This window comes from Bubalus bubalis, chromosome 22, assembly GCF_019923935.1.
Source record: "Bubalus bubalis isolate 160015118507 breed Murrah chromosome 22, NDDB_SH_1, whole genome shotgun sequence".
NCBI classification, from domain to species: domain Eukaryota; kingdom Metazoa; phylum Chordata; class Mammalia; order Artiodactyla; family Bovidae; genus Bubalus; species Bubalus bubalis.
Genome location: NC_059178.1, coordinates 7,544,706 through 7,553,430, shown reverse-complemented (window position 1 = coordinate 7,553,430; position 8,725 = coordinate 7,544,706). Strand labels below are relative to the sequence as shown.

Genomic DNA, 8,725 nt, shown 5'->3' with positions numbered 1-8,725 from the left:
AAGAAAGAAAGGGGATGGGAGGAGAGGCGATAGGCTGACTTGAGCTTGCCAAATTCAGAGCAGCAGAGGAAAGGAGGGCCTCTGGGAATTGATCCCAAATGAAACTAAATCATTTGCATATGCCGAAGCAAATGCCACCCGAGCATACATCTATTCTCAAGAATCAACTTTAATAATTCAGAGCACCTATTTCCTTACAACTCAACGTGGTAACCAAACACATACAGTATTAATATACAACTGCGGGGATTGCGGTGTCGGTTCGGAAGAGCAAAGCCTTGGCTGAGGCTGGAAAGTTTCCCCCACGCTGTAAAATAAACACACACACATCGCACATGCACACATATAGCGAAGGCCCAGAGGTTTGTCTAACTCACTCGCTCTGAATTTATTCAGAAGGTCCCCAGAGGTTTGTGTAAACAGTACTTGAATTATAATCACACATTTCATTCAAATTTCATGCTTTGAGGATTTTTTCCTCATTAGAACAGTTAGTTGTCAATCTGACAGGATCACATTTGTAACCTTTAAACCACCCTCAGTGTTTCGTACAGAAGGCCAAGGCACCCACCTACTAAAGGACAGCGTGCAAAAAACCACGGCTTAGAAAAGAGACTGGGATTTACAGGGAGATAAGTTGGGTTTTATTTGGGGTCGATGTTCCTTTGTTGCTTCTCATAAATACCCCTTATTTAGAAGCCTGTTTCTGGATCCTACCTAACTTTTCAAAGGTGGACTGCTAGAAAGATTTCTTAACTATTTTGATATACAACCATTCTGTTTTACCTACATTACATGGCTTTTCCTGCATATTTGCTAACATATATATGCCTTTATATTAATTCTGTAAGTATAAATGAGATTTTCATACTTTCAGAAGCCACAACTAACATTTTTAAAATTGACGCTCTCATTGCTTTTAAATATATTGTTAAACATGTACATAAATATTTTTAATCTGTAAGGTGAAAGAGATTTTTAAACCCTGACAAATCAGCACACGGGACTCAAACAATTAAAATGGGACTAGAGCTCTAAGCTTCCTGGCTTCATTAACTAATGAAAAAGGGTCTGAAATTTCAAAAGTACAAATTTGCAGTGATTAATAAAGATACTTGCTCAAGAGGTGACCTATGCATTATAACCGGTGAGACACCATGTATTATCCTCCAGTGATGTTATAGTTTTGGCTAGCTGACCTCAGAATATTATTTCAATCAGAACTCAAGTTAGTGGCTTGTCAACTGAGACATTTCTGGGAACTCAAGACTTTGAAGTTTTCTTAAGTGACAGAAGTATAACCCATGATAAATTTTTAGTGTGCTGCGTGGGGCGTTAGCACAGATGTATAGAAACAACTGAAGCTGTATGCATAAATCCATGTGTTTCATAATAATTTTATAAGAAGTCTTTGATTGTAACAACCAATTTTTAAGGCACCTGACCTGGTCAGTTGTTTCTTTCATCAGGATAAAATTGGGTGCTACCTAACTAGCAGTAGCTAGATAGAGTCCCTTTTTATGACCAAAAGGACGGGGAATGGAGGTCAGCCACTCAAAACAGTAAGTCCCCAAGCTCTCGGATGGTTGACTGCAAACACCACAGAGGACACTAGGGTAGGCAGTGTGCCCAAGTGTTTTCTCTGCCACTTTTGGGAAAAAAATTCTTACCAGTAAAATTATTGCTTAGAATACTGATCACCTAAAGTACATCCATATTATTCTGAACTTCTTCTCTAAAGTTTACAGTTCTTTTGTGATTTTCCAAAAACTCCTTGACAGACATATTTGGGGTGAAGGGGAACTGGGGACACATACGTAGAGCTGTCACAGAAATTGTGAGGATATCTCACCAGAACTCGCCACGCATGTGTGGGGTTTCACCTACATAGCAGACCTGCAGTAAAAACTTGCTGAATGAATGAATAAATGACTGCATCAAAAAAACAAGTAAATATTCTAAACCACTCGAGTGCAGAGTCTTGGATTTCTGTATTCATTCAGTTTCCAAACAACGATTTACCCATTCCCAACTTTGCCTTGAGCCCCATTGCGGCATGTGCTCTTAATAAAATGGAAAAATAGGACTAAAGACTGTAGGGACAGTCATACATGTATTAAAGAATCAATCAGAAAACAAACTATTATGAAGAAGCTAAGGAACTGAACTATTCACTCCCAATCACAGATCTCATTAAATTCTGCCTTTTTTCTGAATAATGACTGCAACATTACACTGTTACTGCAAAGTTCAAATAAACCAAAACACACACATACATGTACCCTGCAGACTGCCTGGAATCAGGCAGGTGCTTAACAGATGACATGAATGAATGAATCAATGAATGATGAATGTATGAACAAAATGTCATTTTTCCCCCAAAATATAACTTGTTAGAACTTGTACAACTCCATGTTTCTAAGTCATTGAACACTCATTTTTTTCCATATACTTGCTTACTTCTACAATGCTGTTCTTTTTTGCCTAGTATAGCTGAATTAGCTAAACATAATATCCCAAGGATAACAGAGAGATTCATCAACATACAGGATTACATAATACCACGGGAACAAGCAAACCTATAAAGAAAATGACCACCTTTAGGTAAATATCTACCCCATCAAAAAACTGATAAGACAACTAACACATCTATGTGCAGTGCTCACTCACTCGGTCATGTCTGATTCTTCGCGACTCCAAGGACTGCAGCTCGCCAGGCTCCTCTGTCTATGGGATTCTCCAGGCAAGAATACCAGAGTGGGTTGCTATGCCCTTCTCCAGGGGATCTTCCCAACCCAGGGACTGAACTTGCATCTCTTGCATTGGCAGGTGGTTCTTTACCACTAGCTCCACCTGGGAAGACCCTTCAACATGTCATCATTATAAAAATATTATAACTTATTTTATTTTGGAAAATTTTTTAAACTGGAGTGGGTTGCCATGCCCTCCTCCAGGGGATTTTCCCAACCCAGGGATTGAAGCCAGGTCTCCTGCATTGTAGGCAGATTCTTTACTGTCTGAGCCATCAAGGAAGCCCAATACATGTATACTGATAAACAATTTATATAGCATCCAAGTACCTACTCTGCACTAGTTTCATCTTTATGACTAGTTCCCTGTGACAGGTATCACACCATTCCTACTTTAAAGACAGAATTAAGGCACAAACAGTCTGGGATGACATTTCATAGATCACAAAGCTATAAAATCCCCCAGGACTTAAACTTGAGGGCCAGACATGTCTGTATGAGAATCACTGCCTTGTTCCTCTGCAGCAGTGTGGCAGGGGCTAGGTCATATCACGAGTCTGAGTTTTAGTTTCTTCCTCTTAACACAGCACTTCTTTTGAGGCATAAATGAGGGACACCTCGCTCAGTGTATCGGGGCCTGTTATAAATGAGAGTGGATTCCCTTGTTCTTCCTCTATTCTTTCCTCTGTGCTAGAGTTCCTTAAAGAGCAGCGAGCAAACAATCTCCACCCCAAACAGGCAGTCACAGAAGTCAACTAATATGGACAAAAAAAAAAATATAGGACCATGCTAAACTCTTTACTACTAAGCAATCAAATCATATTACTGGTGTGAGAAGCATGTATGCACAGTTAGATACTTAAAAAACATATTTTCTGTTGATGAAATCAGTATCAGAATCTATGTTCTCATAATTAAACATAAATGAAAGATAAATTTTGCCAGGTCAGAAAAGGACTTATCTGGGCTATACCTATTCACTGAAGACAGGCGGTATTACTGAATTTAAGTTATTCAGAAGCTAAACAACTGGACTTTTTTTGGTCTCCAGTAGGAGTCACTATAAACAAGACATTTAATTCATAAGTTAATGTTAGTGTTGAGTTAGTAAATAGATATACATGGATTGTTATAAAACTTTTTAATAAATGCTGATAGCTTATACCTAAAAAAGGGTGGGTGTTTAAAAACCAACTTAAACTGTGGTGACAAAAATCCATTTCATAAAAGATGTAATTATCCAAAGGAGGATGCAGGCACACACGTACACACACGGACACGCAGAGTAAGAAGAAGTTTTTCTGATGACCGTAACGCGAGACAGCCTTGCAGCGAACACCAACAGACTGCCTGTGTGGACATTTCTCTACTTCTTTGAATTGACATCTTTAGAATGTAAAATAACTATGTCTGCTAATAAGTGAGGGAACTTGACTACTTTAAAAAAACTATTTCCCTCATTTGGAATTCCAGTTATCTCAAACTTTTTTTTTTTTTTTTGGCCAAATACACATTTATCTGGAGAAAATACTTATCTCACATAAATATACTTGTCACATAATTATAAAAATATTTCTCGGAAGTCTGTATTGCATGAAGAACTGAGATAAAGCACAAATCATGTCAGTCGACTCTGGGGCCAAAACTTATTCTCTTAGCACCACTCAGATTATTACAGGTACAATAGTTTTAACTATTTGTATAGTTTAAAGGTAGCCAAGTTTAGTTTGGAACAGAGTTTTATTACAGAAGATTCTCAAAGTAACACAGACTGCAAAAACTAAAGCCTATCTGTGGCTTCATCAGAGTCTTCCTATTGTTATCTTAAATTGGCTACTTTTATATGGCTTGGGTTCATAAGCAGACATCCAAACGGTTTATCACATGATCAAGTATTTATTCTTTTCCTGGCCGGTCAGATAGCTTGTAGTCATATTGATAGCTAAACCATGTGGACTAATTTTTTTTTTGTTCCATAAATATTCATCTTCCACCTTTCTGTGGCAGTATTTCTCTTCAGAATAAAGAGGAGGTTTCTCATTTTGCTTTAGATGGTATTGTAAAAACTCACAGACATATATTGTTTTGGTGACATGCAGCAGTATGCAAAATAAATGCAAAACACTTTCTAACATTCTTGTATGCCGTTAGATCTGGTTAGACTCATTTTCCCACTTTTTCACATTTTTCTCATTTCTATGGTAAAGAATACAATGAGTATGTCATTACCCATATGAATATGACATCTCAACAAGCCAGAGATATAAAATAGCACTACCCTTCAGACTGGGAAACAAGTGTCTAATGTCATGTATGGTACAGTAAAGTGAAATATACTCAGTGGCAACACCAGAATATATAGATTCTCATGTTGAACTGCATTTCGAACTGCAACACTAGAGTCTAACTGAAGTTCACTTCTTCCTTCCTCAATTTCATGCAAAGACCTGTCATTGCAAAAGTCATACATTGATCTACTACTAAAACCTCTCAAATATTAAGTGAATTTAGAAAACAATAGTGCAATTGACACTTTTGATGACTAAAGGAGATCTTTTAGTTAAGGAGAAAAGACTTCATTGGGTTTCTTATTTTTTCCTCAGGACATCAGTCTCTCCCCTCTGGGATAAGTGGAATTTTTTCTTTGGGGAAAAAATTCCTTTATCCTAACCCAGTATGATCCATAGCCAGTCTCCAAGTTTGATACAAAAACAAACCATTTCTATTTTGGTACATTGAGGAAGCATCACAGTGGACAATATAAAAACAGAGATGGAGGAAGTTGACTCAGATTGCTGCACTTCCTAGATGAGAAAGCGAGCAGGCTTACCACAATCACCTGAGTCGAATGAAATAAGACGACAACTGTTTTTTCCGTCAAATTGATGCACGTGTAAAAATGAATTCCCAAAAAGTTAAAGGGGAAATCCTGGGCATGTTTGTTTGCCTGGATGAAGGATTCCATTTGAGAAATTTTTGACAAAATGGATTGATGAAGCAGACTGGAATCTCGGCACAGGATGTACACAATTTTTTAAAACATTGTGAATAAATACTGGGCTTCCCAAAGCATTGCTCAATGATTAGAAGGAAATGTGATATCACAATGGAAATCATTTTCATTCTAAACAGAGTAATTGTCTGGGGTTTGTTAATAAGCTCCTTTGGAGGTGGGAATTCTAACAACTTCCTGAAGTTTCCAACTGTTGACTACCTTTGCTTGACATCACTGATCACAGAATAAAGAATTGCTGAGCAGAGAACAAACAATTTTCAAATACTCTAATGGCTATTTCTGATAAGCACTCAGTAATCAAACAGTAGGTAAAAAGAATGAAAAAAAAAAAGGTTTTAAAAATGGAGGCAAATGACCATGTAAGAGTAGCATTCAATACATATCTGTTATTGAAATGACTATTTCAAATTAATGTTTTATAAAGTTTCTGCCTAAAAATATTCTTTTGAGTAACTGGGAATGAGCCCCTTGGAGCAAGAATTAATGGCATTTCAAGGCGAATGAGCAGTAGATTTTCTCTCAAGGTTGATCCTTAGCCTAAAGCCAGAGCTGATCACTGGTCCATTCTTGACCTAAATGTTGGGTTCTTTAACTCAAAATGACCTTGAATTCTAACTACTTAGTTTCAAAAACAAACGATCTCTTGCCTGTTAATCATACGCACTTAAACATCCACCCCACACATAAACACAAAAATGACCATGAAGAGTCATGTGAGATAAGTTTTGTACCATCATGCACTGAGACAAGTCCTTATAACAAATTCCATGAGTAACCCCAAAAGAAATGGTTTTAAAAGGGATAAGGTGCAATAAAGGAAAATTCTGAGCTTCTAAGTAAATAGGAAATTCATAAGCTTTCACTGAACACAAACAGCATTAAAATTAGAACTGTTTGGCAAAAATCTGACACTGATACATTTTGGTTTCTAACATGCTGCTGCTGCTGCTAAGTCGCTTCAGTCGTGTCCTACTCTCTGCGACCCCATAGATGGCAGCCCACCAGGCTCCCCCGTCCCTGGGATTCTCCAGGCAAGAACACTGGAGTGGGTTGCCATTTCCTTCTCCAATTCGTGAAAGTGAAAAGTGAAAGTGAAGTCGCTCAGTCGTGTCTGACTCTTAGCAACCCCATGGACTTCAGCCCACCAGGCTCCTCTGTCCGTAGGATTTTCCAGGCAAGAGTACTGGAGTGGGGTGCCATTGCCTTCTCCGTTCTAACATGAGGCCAACCAAATCAGGTATAGGTGAGGAGTGCCCCAAAGTTATACAGCAGTGATGATCATATTTCCATTCATTTACAGCTGGGCAAAAACTGGCCTAAAAGGACATCTTCCTAGTCATGGCCAGCGTTAGTAGTTAATACTGCCAAACTGCTGAATCACGGTCCTTACAAACCAGAGGCATGAAAGTCCCCTCCATGTCTTTCACAGGGGTGTCTCCCATAATGTCAGTCAGTTTTCTGCCTTCTTTGAAAGTGATTACCAAATGCATTTTGAGAATAAAACTACTTAAAATGTGCTTAATGCAAGTCAAAATCTTAAACAGGTCAACTTTCCCATCCTTACCCCCGGCCACTGATTGCCTCTTCTGCAGCGTGTAACATGTTCTCTAATGCCTGCAAGCCATGTGTGTTTTGAGTTTTCTTTTTTAGGCCGTATATGTTTTGTGAGTGTATATGTGTGTGTGCTTAATTATGTCTGACTCTTGTGACCCCATGGCTGTAGCACACCAGCCTCCTCAGTCTGTGGGATTCCCCAGGTAAGAATACTGGAGTGGGTTGTCATTTCTTTTTCCAGGGGATCTTCCTGTCCTAGGGATCAAACTTGCATTGCAGGTGGATTCTTTACTAACTGAGCCACCATAAATATGTGTTTTTTTTTGTTTTTTTTTTTTTTTACAAATGGCAAATATTATTCAGCTTTGAAGGGTAAAGACAGGTTCTCAGCAACATAAATCAAGCCAGTGGTCAAGCCAGATTTAGAATTCAGGTCTTCTATCATTCCACTTCTTATAATGTGCCATGCTTTGCCACTCATTAAAAAGCCCCTGTTCTCCCTTAACCTAGAATGTCCTTTCCTTTTTCTGATTGCGATAATCTTACCTATATATCAAGATAATTATTGTGAAACCTTTCTTTTAAAATTTAATTAAGCCACATTTTTTATGGAGTCTAAGCACCAACCTACTCAACCACCTACACCAGTGCTAATCTACGTATATGTGTAGTATACAAGGAACAGGAAATAGAATGAGAGTTCAAGACTTAGCCATTTTGTACACGGCCTGTGGCCTGTGTCCTTCCAACTTGCTAGCTATGTTGACCAACTTATACTTTCTTCAATAAAAATAAGTACACTTAAAAAAATAAAAATTATTTGGCCCATAAGGCTTTCTCAGAGTTAAACATTTCTGTATTGAGTTATTCTTAGTATCATTACTAAATAAATGACAGTATTTTATGATAAATGATTTTTGAACATAAAAAAGTTTAAAAAATTTTAATTGTATTTTTGATTTTTTAAATGACTTGCAGATTTTTGTTTCTCCAAACAGGTATGTGGGGATGAGACCGCCATCCCCACTTCCTGTCATCCTGTCCTTATTAAAATAATGTGGAGGTCAAAAACCAAGGTGTTACTTCAAGTTCTGGCTTTATCTAAATCTCAGTTTCTTTAGAAGTAAATATGCTTCAAATAAATAAAGTGTTAAATTGTGATCATGACAATTTTTCCCCCGATTAAAAATTCTGGGATTTATGTTTTTATGATAATGAGATATCTCTGAATAATCAAGCCCTGAAAATACAGAGCTCGTCAAAAGTTGTTTCTGCAGTTAAACAAGCAAAAGCGCAACAACAAGGAAGAGATACACAGAGGATGTGAGAAACTCAACCGCTGTCTGTCGCCGCTGTCTTCCTCTGCCAGAGCTGTAACTCTCAGTCATCCAGAATCAAGTTCTGT

General features: G+C 37.9%; 1 protein-coding gene across 15 annotated transcripts in view; it reads right to left on the bottom strand.

Annotated features, from left to right (window-relative positions):
• TCF4 (transcription factor 4) overlaps positions 1-8,725 on the bottom strand; it is a 385,872-nt gene that overhangs the window by 110,488 nt on the left and 266,659 nt on the right. The gene's annotated exons all lie outside the window — the stretch shown is intronic.